This window comes from Equus asinus, chromosome 5, assembly GCF_041296235.1.
Source record: "Equus asinus isolate D_3611 breed Donkey chromosome 5, EquAss-T2T_v2, whole genome shotgun sequence".
Taxonomy (NCBI): domain Eukaryota; kingdom Metazoa; phylum Chordata; class Mammalia; order Perissodactyla; family Equidae; genus Equus; species Equus asinus.
This window is the reverse complement of record NC_091794.1, coordinates 92,980,788-92,997,245: the sequence shown is the minus strand read 5'-3', so window position 1 is coordinate 92,997,245 and position 16,458 is coordinate 92,980,788. Positions and strand designations below refer to the sequence as shown.

At 36.2% G+C, this 16,458-nt stretch overlaps 1 protein-coding gene across 14 annotated transcripts in view; it reads right to left on the bottom strand.

The window, feature by feature from the left end:
- Positions 1-16,458, bottom strand: part of EYA3 (EYA transcriptional coactivator and phosphatase 3) — a 101,088-nt gene that overhangs the window by 83,448 nt on the left and 1,182 nt on the right. The gene's annotated exons all lie outside the window — the stretch shown is intronic.

Below are 16,458 nucleotides of genomic sequence, written 5' to 3'. Positions count from 1 at the left end.
TGCCGCAATAAAAAAATTTAAATTTAAAAAAGAAGTTTGTGATCAAGTTTTTATAAAGTCAATCATTCTAAATCACTATAGGACTGTGCTATTTAACGAGGCAAATTAGTACAAGGGAAAGAGATGGGATTCAGAGTCAAAAGGATTCAGCTCTGTCACCTACCAGCTATAAGACCTTGGCCAAGACAGTTTTAATTTCTCTTATAAATATAGATTCATCTTAAAATTCAATCAATGAATATTTAGAAGAGTCTAATACAATGCACATGCCTGACACAGAGACTAGGTACCCCCAAAATGTTAGTCCCCTTTGCATTCATAAGCGTCTTGCTATGCACTGAAAGTAGAATAAATGAATAATGCAGGACCATTTCCATAAGGCATTCATAGTCCAGTGGATTTCTTAGGCATGACACCAAAGCAAATCCATAAAAGAAGAAAACGGATAAATCTGACTTCATCAAAATTAAAAACTTCAATCATTTAATTTGTATTCTGGTTTCTATACCACTGCAAAAATTTTTCTATGTAAGTCATAATTGACTTTTCATTAGTAGTCTTTTCTCAGTCCACATCTTATTTGTATTTTCTGCAGGATCTGATTATGCTGACTGCCCCAACTGTACTATATTCCTTTTGGAGTACCTGAAAATTGCCTTCATCACCCACAAGGGTAAACCCTTTAGCCCTCACACACACACACACACACATATATATATTTTTTCTCCTAAGTAGTTCTGCTTCCCTGACGAACCCACACAGATCTGCCTGACTGAAAGAATCCTGACAACCTACTGCAACAATTAATGCCCACTTCCCTGTGACTTACCCAGCACCAAGTGCCATCAATCTTTTAAAATTTTTGCCTAATTCAGTAAGTACATGATCTCAAATAGCATGATTTATTCACTAATTATAAACAATAACAAGGTTTTCAGATGTTTGACATTTTTTCTTGTAAACTGCCTATTCATTATCTTTTGCCCAATTTTTATGGGGTTGTTGGTCATTTTCTTAATATTTGGTGTAAGCTCATTGTAAATTATGGAAATTAGCGTTGTCACATACATTTTCTCTCATCTTGTCTTTCGTCTTTTGATTCTGTTTATGGCATATTTTTCCAAATATAAGTTATAATTTTTAGGAAATAAAATTTGTCAATCTTTTTCCTTTGTGCTTCTAGATTTTGTGCCGTATTTAGGTTTCCCCAAGCCCAACTCATAAATAATTTCATTCATCCTTCCTTCTATAACTTTTATGGCTTTATTAGATTTACATATATGCTTAGAGAGGCAAGAACAGCACAGTGATTAAGAGAACCAGACTGCCTAGATTCAAATTCTACCTTCTGCCACTTAATTGCTGTGTGACTCCATGCATCAGTCTCCCAATCAAAAATGGGGGCAATAATATATCTATCTCACAAAGTTGTTGGGAGGATTACATGTGTCAATAAACATAAAGATCTTATCATAGTAACCCTGATGCATAATAATTGTTAAGTGATACATGTTATTATTTGTTTGATCTACCAAATGCTTAGCCAGTTGACCTAATATTATTAACTAAATCTTGCCTTTTTCTTCAATGATTTGAAATGCCAATTTTATAATAAACTAAAATTCTTATATATATACAATTTCTAGACTCTGTTCAGTTTCACTGGTCTATTTGGTACTTCCTCAGAATCCAACTTGAATTATTATAATTTTATAACATGTTGTAGAGGCTTTCTTTTTGTAATTTCACATGATTTAATACTTGGAAAGGCTAGGCTCTCTTCTTCATTCTCCTTTCTCAGAGTTTATACTTTTCAAATGAACTTCAGAGTAATGTTACCAACTTTTAAAAAATAATATTTTAAAAAATTGAAATTGCATTAAATATATAAATTAATTTAGGGGAAAATGATAAGTTTACAATTTTGAGTTCTAAGAGCACAGTATGTGTTTCCAGTTAATCTTTTTAAAAAAATATCTTAGGCGCTGGCCCCGTGGCCAAGTGGTTAAGTTTGCGCACTCCGCTGCAGGCGGCCCAGTGTTTCGTTGGTTCAAATCCTGGGCGTGGACATGGCACTGCTCATTGAACCATGCTGAGGCGGCGTCCCACATGCCACAACTAGAAGGACCCACAACTAAGAATATACAACTATGTACTGGGGGACTTTGGGGAGAAAAAGGAAAAAAATAAAATCTTTAAAAAAAAATAGTAGATCTCTCCATTTTATTTAGGTTGGTATTTTTTCTTTTGGCTTGTTATATTTTTCATTATATTTTCTAAAGAAGTTACTTTATATAGGAAAGCTGTTGATATTGGTACATTTCTTTTGTAAATTGCCACGTTACCAAAGTCTTACTGTGTCTAATAATGAGAACAGTAAGATTGCTGATTCTTGAGTTTTATGTATATATTTTCTCCTGCGGTATAAAAATAGTTTGCTTCCTCTATCCCCAATATTAACCTCTTTATTTCTTCTTCTTGCCTAACGATATTGACTTATACCTCCACTATAATATTAACAGTGCTAACTGTTGGGAATCCTTTTCTTGTTCCTCACATTAATGAGAATACTTCTGGCATACTACTACTAAGCATGAGATTGATTTTGGTTTGAAATAAGTTTTTTCTTTAATCATGTTAAATAAAAATTCATCCATTTTAATTATACAGGAGAATACTTATCAGGAATGAGTATTAATTTGGTCAAATATTTTTTGGCATCCAAAAAGATGACCATATGGTTTTTCTCTCACATAGTAATATAGCATGTTAATAGATTTTATAATATTGAACCACATATGCATTTATTTCAGAGAGGAAACCCTTGAGTCGTAGAATATTATTTTAATGTACTGTTGAATTCTATTTTCTAGTACTGCATTTAAGATTTTTACATTGATGTTTGTAAGCTTCTTCCATAGATTCCTATTTTGTCCTGTCCATGAAGTTCTGGAATCAACATTTCATTTCCTTCCTTAAAAGAACTGTAAACTTTTCCTTCTTTACCACGCTCTGGAGCAGACAGAATTATCTGTTCCTTGGCTATCTGAAATAACACACCTACAAAAACATGTAGGTCTAAAGGTTTTGTGGAGCAGTCCTTCAATAACTTTATTAATTCCCTTCATCGTTATTGGTCTACTGAATTTCTTTCTTCTAGGATCAAATTTGGTAACATTTTTCTAAAATATCCATTTCATCCAGATTGTCAAGTTTATTTGCACAGGGTTTTACACATACATACGTGTACAATTATTTCATTCTTTCTTTAGACTGCTGAATTCTGCCATTTAACCTCCCAAACTTCACCCAAATCAATTTACTCTCAATGAACTTCCTGTTGATGAAAATCAGGAATCAGAACATTCTGGTTGAATAGAGCTGATGAAACACACCCATTTATATCCTCTCTCTCCACAGATCCACTCCATAAAAATAGTAGTAAAGGAATGAAATAGATAAAATATACAACAAAGAAAACAAAAATAGTGTTTTCAGAGGACAAAAGGCTCAACAAATTTTTAGAAGACAGAGAGCAGACAGAGGACTGATATGTGAGTCATTCATTTACTCATTATTTCAAGAAATATTTTATGTACTAGGCATTCATTGTTCTAGGCACTGGAGGTAAAGCACTGTGCAAAAAAGAGAGAGTCCCTGTTCTCATTGCGTTTATTTTCTAATCAGAAGGAAGAGACAGATAACAAGTAAATTATTATTCAAGCAGCGGTAAGAAAAATAAAACAGGACAAAGAAATAGAGAAACTAATTCTGTAGAGTTTAGATTCTTTGTCACATGTGGCCACTGAAGTCTCTGCTGTTAGTTTAATAGTCAGCTAATGATTAGACAGAAATTTCCTTAGATGCCTGGAACCAATAATTCTCCCAGTCTGTACTGATGGGCTCTGTATATAACGGCTACCTTTAACCCTCAGCTGGTCAGTTTACAATTCTGCCTTAGCTTCCACTGCCTGTTTGCACAGAGCCTCAAAATGAACCAGAACTGAGAGTTTAGGGCCTTTTCAGGTCTTTCAGAAACACGCACACAGCCCTAAACATGTGCACAGCTTTCTGGATTCCCAGAAATATATCAGAGCTTTACAAATCCCCTTATGGATATCTCATTCCCCAGCTATTCCTTTTAAAGCTTTTTGATCAGCCCATTTGTTTGCCCCAATTGTTATTCACTGCCACAGGCAGCTGAGATATTCAATAGCTGCCTCTAATTGTTTTCAATGAACACCCTGAGGGGGAAAGGGCTGTCTGTACAGAGTAAGCTCTAAGTCAGGTCAAATACAGTCTTGAGAATGAGGTCTTTCAAGGAACCACAAGACAAGTCAAATAATGACAATTCTCTGAGAATGGGGTTTTGAAGGAGCTATTTCAGACAGGGGGATAATTTCTCTGAGGTGGTAACATTTCAGCAGAGATCTGAATCATGAAAAGGAGAAACCTACAAGATATGAAGCAGGGCTTTCAGAAGGAAACAAGTATAAAGAAATTGAAAGGATAACATCTTGGCACGTCTGAGAAATAGCAGAAAGGCCAAGTGAACAAGGGGTAAGAAATGAGGCCTGAGAAGCAGGCAAGGGCCAGATCACACACAGCCCTGCAGCATACAATACGGAGGTTTGGAAGGCAATAGGTGCTTCAACAAGAGAAGGACATGATTTGACGTATATACGCTAAATACCATGGGGAGAACAGACCATAAGGAAATACACGGTCTCCTCAAACAGATTGTTCAATGTGTTTGGAAAGCATTTCTCTGATCTTTATTCAGGGGACAAACACTAGATCCTCAAAATCGAGAGCAAAGTTCAGGAAACTGACGAATGCTCCCAGCACTCTTCAGTTTTTCTTATGTGCTTACTTGGAGTCTGGGAGATTTCTGAAACTTCTACATACACCTTCAGCTGTGATTTCTTCTCCTAGTTTCTCTATTGATCCAATCTCACTGTTTCCTATTTTTCAGAAATTCACCAGTCTCATCAGCTGATGGCAACCTTTCTTGATTTACTACCTTTTAAAAAACACCTAACATATCTAACATATTCACTCAGAGTCCTTTGTACTCAAGAGTCCTGCCAAAGTAGACACAAATATCCAGCAGACCTACAATCAGCTGACCTCCCTTAAGGCTCTCTTTAAAGTGACCCTTAGAGAGCCTTTTAGCTCTCATAATTCAGGCATCAGCACAAATTACATATCTGTGGCCACAAAAATTCCAACCAACTACACCATCCCTGCTGCACTTTCTGTGGACAGACAAAAACCATCACCATGCTGGTCAACTCCTTCCATAAATACACAGCTCAGCCAACTGACTGTAGTAAAGTTGGTGAATTCTTCTGGCTACTTTATTTGGGAGGCATGACTAACTAACATATCATGATATTGTCAGCTGTACGAATATTTATAGTAACTTTACACTTAACAGAATACTATCAGAACCTACTGAGAAAGTTTTAAAAATACATTTAGGCTGTACCAATCTTAATAGGAAAAATATTTTACCAGGAATAGATTCTCTAAGAATTGTTTTTACAATTCCTAATATAATTCTTGGAAAATCATCCTTCAAAGTGGTCTATAAAACAGTCTTTAACAAAAATTAACAGAAACTTTTCCCCGCAAGCTTCCAATAAAATAGGGAGAGGTTTTCTACAGAAAAAACTCCAAAACCACAGTGAAAAGTATTGAGAAGGAATAAATTAATCTGAATTAGATGTGTCAAAGTGAGGTTAATAATAATCTAATAGTTCTTCTACTATATTCCCTCCTTGGACCTCTCTTCAGTTTTTAGTAACCTGTCAGTCACAAAGCGTAAGAATTTCTCTAATGTGTGGAGATCTAGATTCCACAACTCACAGCCACCAAAATCTTATCTTCATCCTCCTTTAACCTGTGAAGTTAACATTTCTAAGAGAATTACAATTTATTCTGTAGGTGCTATGGTATACTCCAACATGAATAGTCTATAAATGTGTTACTTATACAAAAAATTGTACCCTATTATATCATTCATTTTCTAAAGTCAAAATCTATATATCATTCTACAGATCTATATATCACATCTATATATCAATTAGCTCTCCAGTATTCAGATAAAATTTTTTTTTTAAGATTTTATTTTTTTCCTTTTTCTCCCTAAAGCCCCCCGGTACATAGTTGTATATTCTTAATCGTGGGTCCTTCTAGCTGTGGCATGTGGGACGCTGCCTCAGCGTGGCTTAATAAGTGGTACCATGTCTGCGCCCAGGATTCGAACCAACGAAACACTGGGCCGCCTGCAGTGGAGCCCTAGAACTTAACCACTCGGCCACAGGGCCGCCCCCTATTTGGATAAAATTTACCTTACACTATACTAACAGAACTAAGTCTTTTGAAATGTGTATCTTTAGCTGTCAGAAGAACTATAAAATCTAGGTTCAGTTCTTTTATTAGTGTTTTATTTCTCTGAACTTATTTACTCCTTCAAAAATCCATCAGCCAAAAAACCAGCACCCATTTCAGTGTTGTCATTCAGCACAGAGAGTGAAAAACAGTAAAGCAAGTTTTTTTTTTTGTTTTTAAAGATTTTATTATTTCCTTTTTCTCCCCAAAGCCCCCCGGTACATAGTTGTATATTCTTCGTTGTGGGTTCTTCTAGTTGTGGCATGTGGGACGCTGCCTCAGCGTGGTTTGATGAGCAGTGCCATGTCCGCGCCCAGGATTCGAACCAACAAAACACTGGGCCGCCTGCAGCGGAGCGCGCGAACTTAACCACTCGGCCACGGGGCCAGCCCCACAGTAAAGCAAGTTTTAACACTTGTTATCTTACCCTTTTCTTTTTTTTAATTTCATTTCATTTATTTATTTATTTTTTGAGGAAGATTAGCCCTGAGCTAACTGCTACCAATCCTCCTCTTTTTGCTGAGGAAGACTGGCCCTGAGCTAAACATCCATGCTCATCTTCCTCTACCTTATACGTGGGACGCCTGCTACAGCATGGTGTGCCAAGTGGTGCCATGTCCGCACAGGAATCCGAACCATCGAACCCCAGGCCTCTGAAGTGGAACTTGCGCACCCAACCACTGCACCACCGGGCCAGCCCATATCATACCCTTTTCAACATAATTCATCTCTGTAAGAGGCAACTTTGGCAAGCTTGGAGTATTAACTCAAGCTAGACTACTTAGGTTCGAATCCCAAGTCAGACATTGATGAGTGGGGTTGGAGCTGAGACAAGTTATTTAACTTTCCTGGGCCTCAGGTACTTCAACTGTTTAATGGGAATAATAATAATAGTGTCTTTCTCATAAGCTTGTCATAAGCTTTAAATGAGTTAATATCTGGAGAGCTCTTAGAAAAGTGCCTGGCACGGAGTAAGCATGATAAAACTGTTAAAGAAAAATTAAATAAATATCTTGGAAATAATATAAACAGATTCAGAAAAGAAATCTGGTCTTGAGCGACAGTCAATTCATTAACTAGTTCCTCTTAGTTTTTCAAAGGGCAAAATACTAAAATTATTAAGGATAAGGTCCAAATAACAAGAGATTCCTATGAAAGAGTAAACAAGTTGGACCTGTAGTCCTGATACTTTTTGTCACTTGGCTTTGATCCAAATACCCTACATAAGAACTTTTCCTACAAGTCCTCAAAAAAAGCTGTTTCTAAGCTCCTGGGCAATATAACATTGACTGTCAATCACATCCTGTTACTAAGCAAATACGCAGAACTCATCATGGTCACAAACACTTTCAGGAGATCCAACTGTGAGTTGTGAGTTATTAATAGATAACATTTACGGAATGTTTTTTAAGGGTCAGGCACTGTTCTAAGTACTTTTCATCTATCAACTCATTTACTCCTCTCAATAAGTCTATAAGATAGGTATTATTTATCATCATCACCACTTTACAGATGAGAAAACTAAAGTACAGAGAGTAACTTGCCCAAGGTTATATACCTAGTAAGTCACTAACCTGGAATTCAAGCCCAGGCAACCTAGCTTCAAAGCCTGAGGTCTCAAACCACAGCTACGTGCCTCAATATAAAACATCACAGACAGGACTGAGGATTTTAAAAAGTTGACCAAGCTAAAAATGTATGCGGTTCCACACTGCAGTCACCAATAGCCAGAAGTCACAAGCCAAGTAATGAGAAGATACTACAAAGGCAAGTTTTCTTCTTTATCCTTTCTCGTTCTCATTCTTCTCCCAGGCCTGCCAAGTAAATATGAGTTAATAAAGTGAAATGCTTTAAGTAGTGCCTGGCACATAGAAAGTACTCATCTAAGAGATGGTAGCGGTAAAAATAGTAGATTATGCCTGCTGACCCTGCCTCACTCTAATGGCTATAATATGCTAGGAACTGTTGATATCTCTACTATCTTTTCCCCCTTTGTGATTACAGGAAATGAATCAGGACGACAAATAAATGCAGTCCACTGTACCAAACGCTAAGGATTCTTCAATCATGTTACTTTCACCTGACCATATACACAGGAGCAAATTACTTCACTCCTCAGTTCTCTTTTGTTGGTTTACAAAGAGTGAATTGGGGCCAGAAGAAAGTAGAATAAAGCAGCTTTGTAATCTTTTGACTAGTTGCCAAGAGCAGAAGCAAAGTTTGTGAAAAGCAACTTAATGGGCCTAAACTTCGACTGTTAGATGGAAACTAGCAAAGGATTCTAACAATAGAATCTCAGCATTTTTTTTTTTTTGAGGAAGATTAGCCCTGAGCTAACTACTGCCAATCCTCCTCTTTTTGCTGAGGAAGACTGGCCCTGAACTAACATCCATGCCCATCTTCCTCTACTTTACACGTGGGACACCTACCACAGCATGGCTTTTGCCAAGCGGTGCCATGTCCGCACCTGGGATCCAAACCAGCGAACCCCAGGCCGCCAAGAAGCGGAACGTGTGAACTTAACTGCTGTGCCACCGGGCCCACCCCTGAATCTCTGCATTTTGACCGAGCATTTTCAATCTCATGATTCTACATTAACGCACTTTTAAAAATGGTGTGCCAGGGCCGGCCCTGTGGCCGAGTGGTTAAGTTCCTGCACTCTGCTATGGCAGCCCAGGGTTTCGTTGGTTTGGATCCTGGGCACGGACATAGCACCACTCATCAGGCACAGTGAGGCGACGTCCCACATGCCACAACTAGAAGGACCCACAACTAAAATATACAACTATGCACTGGGGGGATTTGGGGAGAAAAAGCAGAAAGAAAAAAAAAAGAAGATTGGCAACAGTTGTTAGCTCAGGTGCCAATCTTAAAAAATATATACAAAAATAAATAAATAAATAAATAAATAATAAAATAAAAATGGTGTGCCTAGGGCCAGCCCTGGTGGCCTAGCGGTTAAGTTCAGCATGCTCCACTTTGGTGGCCCATCCCGGGCATGGATCTACACCACTCTGTTAGCACCATGCTGTGTTCGCAGCCCACACTAAAAAATAGAGCAAGACTGGCACAGATATTAGCTCAGGATGAATCTTCTTCAGGGAAAAAAAATGCTGTGCCTTGACACAGTAAAAGAGAGAGATGACAGCAACAATAATCAGGGCAATAGGGTCTCCCTGTCTCAATCATTATGCATAATTATTTAGGTTAAAAGCTGAAGAGAATCAAGACATATTTCAGAAAAAAAACTAGCAAACCCAAATATTTTCAATTCTAAAAAGATAATATTGGAAAAAAAATCTAGCAGTCACTAGAATTTTTCAAAGTGCAGGTACAACACATTAATAGGTTATCATAACAACTTAGTAGAGAACAACAGTTTGTTTTGAATGAAATAGAATAAAACAAAACAGAATAGAAAATATTATAATGCATCACCAGTAGTAAAAATAAATATTGTTTCATGAAACTTCTGTTTCAATTTTAAATACTAATGTGTTGTAGGTATATGTGTGCTTGTGTGTATAAGTACTGAGCAACATTGGAAAATGTATCTTATAGTGGGCCATGATCAAAAAAGTTTGAAAGCCACTGTACCAGAAGATAAAAAACAACAAAGTTAAAAAGGAGGAAAAAGTCCACTTCAAACTACAGATGAAATAACATTCAAAGCTTTGGTGGTTCTCTAAATTACAGTTTTTTAAAGGCACGCCTCTGGAAAAAAAAACAAAAAAGGAAAAGGAAATTATCTGGGTAAGAATCAATAATTTAAGAGAGTTATTCCAAATAAATGACAATTTCACAGAATGTGAGGTAACGACACTAAATAAATATATACTAACAGGAGATACAGAGAAATGAGGTAAAGCTAAGATTTTCAGTTCACCTAGCTATTAAATGCCATACCAATATGAGAGATGGTCTATTCTCTTTGCAAAAGCTCTCATTCTTACTCTCAAGAACACTATTCATCAGTGTTATCTAATCATTGCCTCCTAAGCTATAGCAAAGTAAAGCTTGGTGAAAAGGAAAAGTAGATTTGAAAACTTCAGTGAGGTAATAACACACTGATTACCAGAGTATGTTTTTTCTGTAAGACATTTATGAATGTCCTCTAAGTTCTGAAATATTTTAAGAAAAAAATCATGCACACATATTTTGAATTATAATATCAGTAAAGAGAGAGTAAGATTATCATATTAATATCATCAATCTGGTAGGACAAATTAACATCATTGTGCTAAATTAAAATCCCCTCATTTTGAAAAAAAGGAGGAACAACAGGTGAATCTGATCTAAATCTTTTTCAACTAAGGAAACTAAAGAATAAAGTCCAATTCCACCTAAGAGCTAATCACTTAAATTTATTGCCATAGTAACAGTGCTGACAGCAACAAACCACCAATTTTCCTAAATTCAGTAATTGCTACATTATTAAATTTCAGGGGAAAGGAAGCTATTGAAATTTCAGAAGGCAAACTGATTATCAAACCCACATATAAAAGAGAGATGCTTTTGAAACAAAAATTAAATGTTTAAAGTAAAAAACATTCTAAATACCAACAAGTAAGTCATCACAGCAAAACCCTTTTCAGCTCTGTAATGATACTTTTCCCACCAAAGAGAAAAAAAATCAAGACAAAAGCTACTATAAAAAAGTGACTCTGGGGGCTGGCCCCGTGGCTGAGTGGTTAAGTTCGCGCGCTCCGCTGTAGGCGGCCCAGTGTTTCGTTGGTTCGAATCCTGGGCGCGGACATGGCACTGCTCATCAGACCACGCTGAGGCAGCGTCCCACATGCCACAACTAGAAGGACCCACAACGAAGAATATACAAAACAACTATGTACGGGGGGCTTTGGGGAGAAAAAGGAAAAAATAAAATCTTTAAAAAAAAAAAAAGTGACTCTGGGCCGGCCCAGTGGCACAGCAGTTAAGTGCACACGTTCCGCTTTGGTGGCCTGGGGTTCCCTGATTCAGATTCCAGGTGTGGACTTGGCACTGCTTAGCAAGCCATGCTGTGGCAGGCGTCTCACATATAAAGTAGAGGAAGATGGGCACGGATGTGAGCTCAGGGCCAGTCTTCCTCAACAAAAGAGGAGGATTGGCGGCAGATGTTAGCTCAGGGCTAATATTCCTCAAAAAAAAGAAAAAAGAAAAGTTATTTAATATGTCTGAATTAATAAGGGGTGTTAATATAAAAGAATTAAAATAAGTAATATTCCTAACCAAGTGTCACTTCTTACCAGAAATAAGTGTAATTTTTTTCTGTTAACCAGATTTCATGATTCTCAGTTGTTTTCAAAATACTCAGAAAAATAACTTCTCATCATTTCTGAGCCCCAGACTGTTGCATTAAGCTATACCTCCACTAATATAAAATCATCTCCTTCCCTTAGAGACGCAACAAAATTTTTTTTATTTGGGAATAACAAAAGCACAAAAGAATAATATTAATATGATTAATAATATTCTGAATGATTATCAGTATTTTTTAATTAAGAAAAGGAATTGGTGTATGAAAGTTCCCCTCTTTTCTAAAGTAAAAATAAAAACACTAATTTAAATATATTATTCTAAACATGGTAGTCATAAAGAGACGGATGTACATAATTTTGCACAAGTTTTCAAATTTGGAAAGGAGACTAGAGGCAAATCAGAAATTTTAGTTTTAGTCTTCTGTTTTATATTTCAAAGTTGTTAAATTCATATTAAGGACAGTAAGATTTCAGAGTTTAAGACTATTACATAAATTTATTTAATACTCTGCAGATCAAAAAAATTAACATCAAAGAGTAAGATATTTTAGTAATATAGAACACATTTTATTAAATATACTGCCTTTTATCCAAATGATTCAAAAGTAATTAACTTTCATAAGATAAATTTTTTTTTAAAGATTGGCACCTGAGCTAACAACTGTTGCCAATCTTCTTTTTCTTTCTGCTTTTTTCTCCCCAAGTCCCCCAAGTACACAGTTGTATACTCTAGTTGTCGGTCCTTCTAGGTGTGGCATGTGGGACGCCGCCTCAATGTGGCCGGAGGAGTGGTGCCACGCCTGCGCCCAGGATCCGAACCAGCGAAACCCTGGGCCGCCATAGGGTAGTGTGTGAACTTAACCACTCGGCCACGGGGCCAGCCCCATAAGATAATTTTTTTTAAGAGGAAAGGGTCTGGTCCTGTTTTATTTTCTTAATATATGGTCTTCACCATGTAAGAAACATAGGTAGTAAAGGATTTGCAAGTGACTAGGTAAAACCTCCCTCTAAGGTTCCTAACCAAAAGGAGTATTCTTCTGCGTGTCAGAGAAAACGGATTTTTAACCTTAACCTATAAAGGAAGAAATAACTAAACTAGTAGAACTTTGTACAAAAAAGCCATGAACTCTGGAGCCAGAAAGACTAAGTTCAAATCCAGCTTTCTGGCTAACTAGCTGTGTTACTTTGGGTAAGTTATGTAACTTCCGTGCCTTGGTTTCCTCATTTGTAAATGGAGATAAGAATAGTACTTGCTTCATAGAATTGTAAGGACTAAAGAATTAATATATGTAAACCACTTAGAATAGTTCCTGGCACATAGCAAGGGCCATGAAAAGTTTGCTTTTATTTTTACTGTTTTACCATCACAGATTTTAAAGTTCACTTGCGAAAAAGTTTCCCAAATGAAAATTATTTAATTGTACCAATAAAGGACATGATTTTATATTAATTAAGCTGTGATGCAGATTAATGCAAGAACCTTAAACACAAAGAATGATGAGAAATCACTGAGTATTTTGAAAAAACAGATAATCATAAAATCTAGTTTAAAAAAATCATACACCATTGTCACTGGTAAGAAGTGACATATTCTTAGGACTAAAGCTCATTTTAATTCTAATTATGTTATCTTTTTTTTTTTTCTACACCATGATGATACAGGTCATGTTAAGTCTTTTAGTTTAATTCAGATATGTACAAATAAAATCAAATTCAGAATTTAAGTGTAAATGTCAGCCTGTATAACATCACCTAGTTCACATAAACAGCCTATATATGTATTATTATAGTTGTACATAGTGGGTATCCAAAAGAAATTTGCTGAAAGAAATGTATTAAGAGATTGCTGCTAACTATTTTCTAGGGTGAATAAAAACAATCTAACTAGTACAAATATTAACCAAGCTAATAAGTTAAAGTGCATCCAACACAATCTGTAGTAAGATCTTTAAGATATTAAGCACTGACTGCCTTGGACCAATTTGTTAAATTACTTACAGTAATTCAGCACTATTTACACATTTCTTTTCCTGATTTAAAATACTACTACATATTTAAAAGAAGAAAATAGTAAAGATAAATTTTATGAAGCCTATATTTCAATTGTTTTTTAATATATTCTAAATAATAGAGAAAATGCCCTAAGTATTTCTATATTTAATAACTAGATACCCTAAGACTTAGGTTGATGGGATCAAATAAAAAATATCAAGATAACGCGGCTGCTGTTCCATAGTTTGCTATGTTCTCTGCCAATAAAATACATCAATAAAGCAATTTATAAGTTCAGCCATAGATTCTGTCCAAGAACATGCAGCTGTATTTAATTTTTGATTTTATTTTTTCCTTTTTCTCCCCAAAACCCCCCAGTACATAGTTGTATATTCTTCGTTGTGGGTCCTTCTAGTTGTAGCACGTGGGACGCTGCCTCAGTGTGGTTTGATGAGCAGTGCCATGTCCGTGCCCAGGATTCGAACCAACGAAACACTGGGCCGCCTGCAGCGGAGCGCGCGAACTTAACCACTCGGCCACGGGGCCAGCCCCATGCAGCTGTATTTTTAAGTTAATCAGCAGACAGAACATCCACCTATCTTCCACTTTACTATAAATATAACAACTTAACCCCTTGGTACAAACCAATTAAACGAATGTATGGGAAGAATAAACTACTCTTAATGTTCTTAAATACACATTTCTATTTAGAACTATTCTTCCTCCATTTAAATCACACATAAGTTAAAATATCTTGTTGTTATACGCAAAACACAAAAATATTTTAGACAAACAACTACCAAAAGAGTAGTTCTATGTGCCTTTTATCTGTAAGCAAAACAAAGACAATGAAGTCATGAAGTGGCTTAGGCAGATCACAGAAACCACCATACTGAAAAGTACAAATGGTAAGGAGACGAAGGTGTATTTTATTTCTTAAATTTTTAAAACTGCATTTTCCTTTAAACATCCGGGGAGTCAAGGATAAAAATTAAAACATTTAAACAAAGTACAGTAGCAAGTAAAATGACAAAAAGTAACAAACAAAAATAATCAAAACAAAAAAACTCATTAGGCATAAAACTAACGTAGTGCAGAAATCTATTTTAAATCACGCCCTCGGGGTTACAAACTAAGACTTCACCAAACTAAAGTAGAAAATTCTACAGAAAACCAACAGCGATTCCTCTCCTGAGCTTTAAAAATACATACACTAAGTTTGTCTGTTTGTCTCTAGTGATATTTTTTTTGTGTGGCAGATAGGTAAGAGGTGCAGGCTTTTCAGTAATTACAAAGTCTATTAGTGTTCTGTACAAGGACCAGGAGCATGAACACACTGATCCAATGAGACCACGGGATGTTCATTTCATGGAAGCATTTTATACAGAATTTTTATCAAAATAGGGCACAGTGATTTTAGAAGAAGAGAGAGAGAGACTAGCTAAGACTTTTCAACTTCTACTTCTGCACAACACAGTTTCTTTCTAGAGTTCCCTCTTTAAGGAAAATTGACTTCAGCCTTGAATTTAAAAATGTATGTCACAGATTTCTTAAAACGTTCATTCCTGTGACATAAATTTATTGAAATGAACCACTAAATACTATCTGTGCTCTCCAGCATACAGCTTTGATGGAACTAAAACCCACGTCAGAACTTATTTATAAAAAATGCCCTTGGAAAAATCATCACCAAGTCTTTAGGCCCTGATTTCATTATTTGTAAAATGAGCAGGTAAGGTTGAACTCTGTGGTTCTCTCCAGCTGTAAAATGTAGAAATCTCTCTAGGTTTAGACTTAAGACATGCTCAAGAAACAGAAAGTTGAGCAATGAAAAAAGTTGAAAGACAGCCTTGCATCAATCCAAATACAGGTCTATCTATGAAGTTCCCATGGCTGAAAAAAAAAAAAAAAGCCCAGAAACCTGGAGATAAGAAAACAGAGAGAGTCAGCCCATACTCTCTGGGGTTAGCTTTTAAGGATAAGAAATGACGAACAGAAGCTAGAGCTTCCAGTGTGGGTGCTGGGGTGGAGGTACTGGTAACAAGCTTTCAAAAGGGCTTCCCTCAGTAGTTAGCTAAGTCCTGAAAGGGTCCTTCTCTGTGGCTTCTAGGACTAATATGGCCAAGTGCCAAAGTCCTTTGCTAAAAATAGCTGAAGGGAGCAGCCCAATTTTGGAATAAGCCAAAGTCTATGCTATGCTTGCATATGTATGTTATCATACAGTAAGGAGACTTTTCTATAACTCAGTCAAAAGAGAAGCAGATGCTAAAAGCTGTATTTATTCTGTTCAATGAAGTACTAAATTTTAGAGCACAATTTATATGAGTACGGAGACCAATTGCACAAAAACATTTGTAATCAAATGCTAGACACACACCATAAACATCGGAAAAACAAAAATAAAAATTATCCAACCCTGTGTCTCAAAATATGCCTCAGATCACAAAATCTGGGAAACGGGACACTAACCATTATTAAATCCAATCCGTTCATTTTAGAGATGACTGAAAGCCTCCAAAGAAATTTAAGCCTCAAAATGAGAAAAAGATGGTCTGAAGACTAAGGTGGAAACAGTAAAGAAAAACATAAAAGAAGACTATTCTAAACAGTAAAGTATTGTAATGTCTGCCTTATGAAGAAACAGGAGGAAAAACGGAAAACTTGTCAACACAGTACAAATGAAGAAACAACGCATAAGAGGCGAGAATAAAGATCCATATGCAGAGTTCAACTAAAGAAAACGTACTTTAAAATTACCAGAGTGAACTCTAGCAGAAAACGTTTCACTTACAACATGCTAAAATTTTTGGCAATA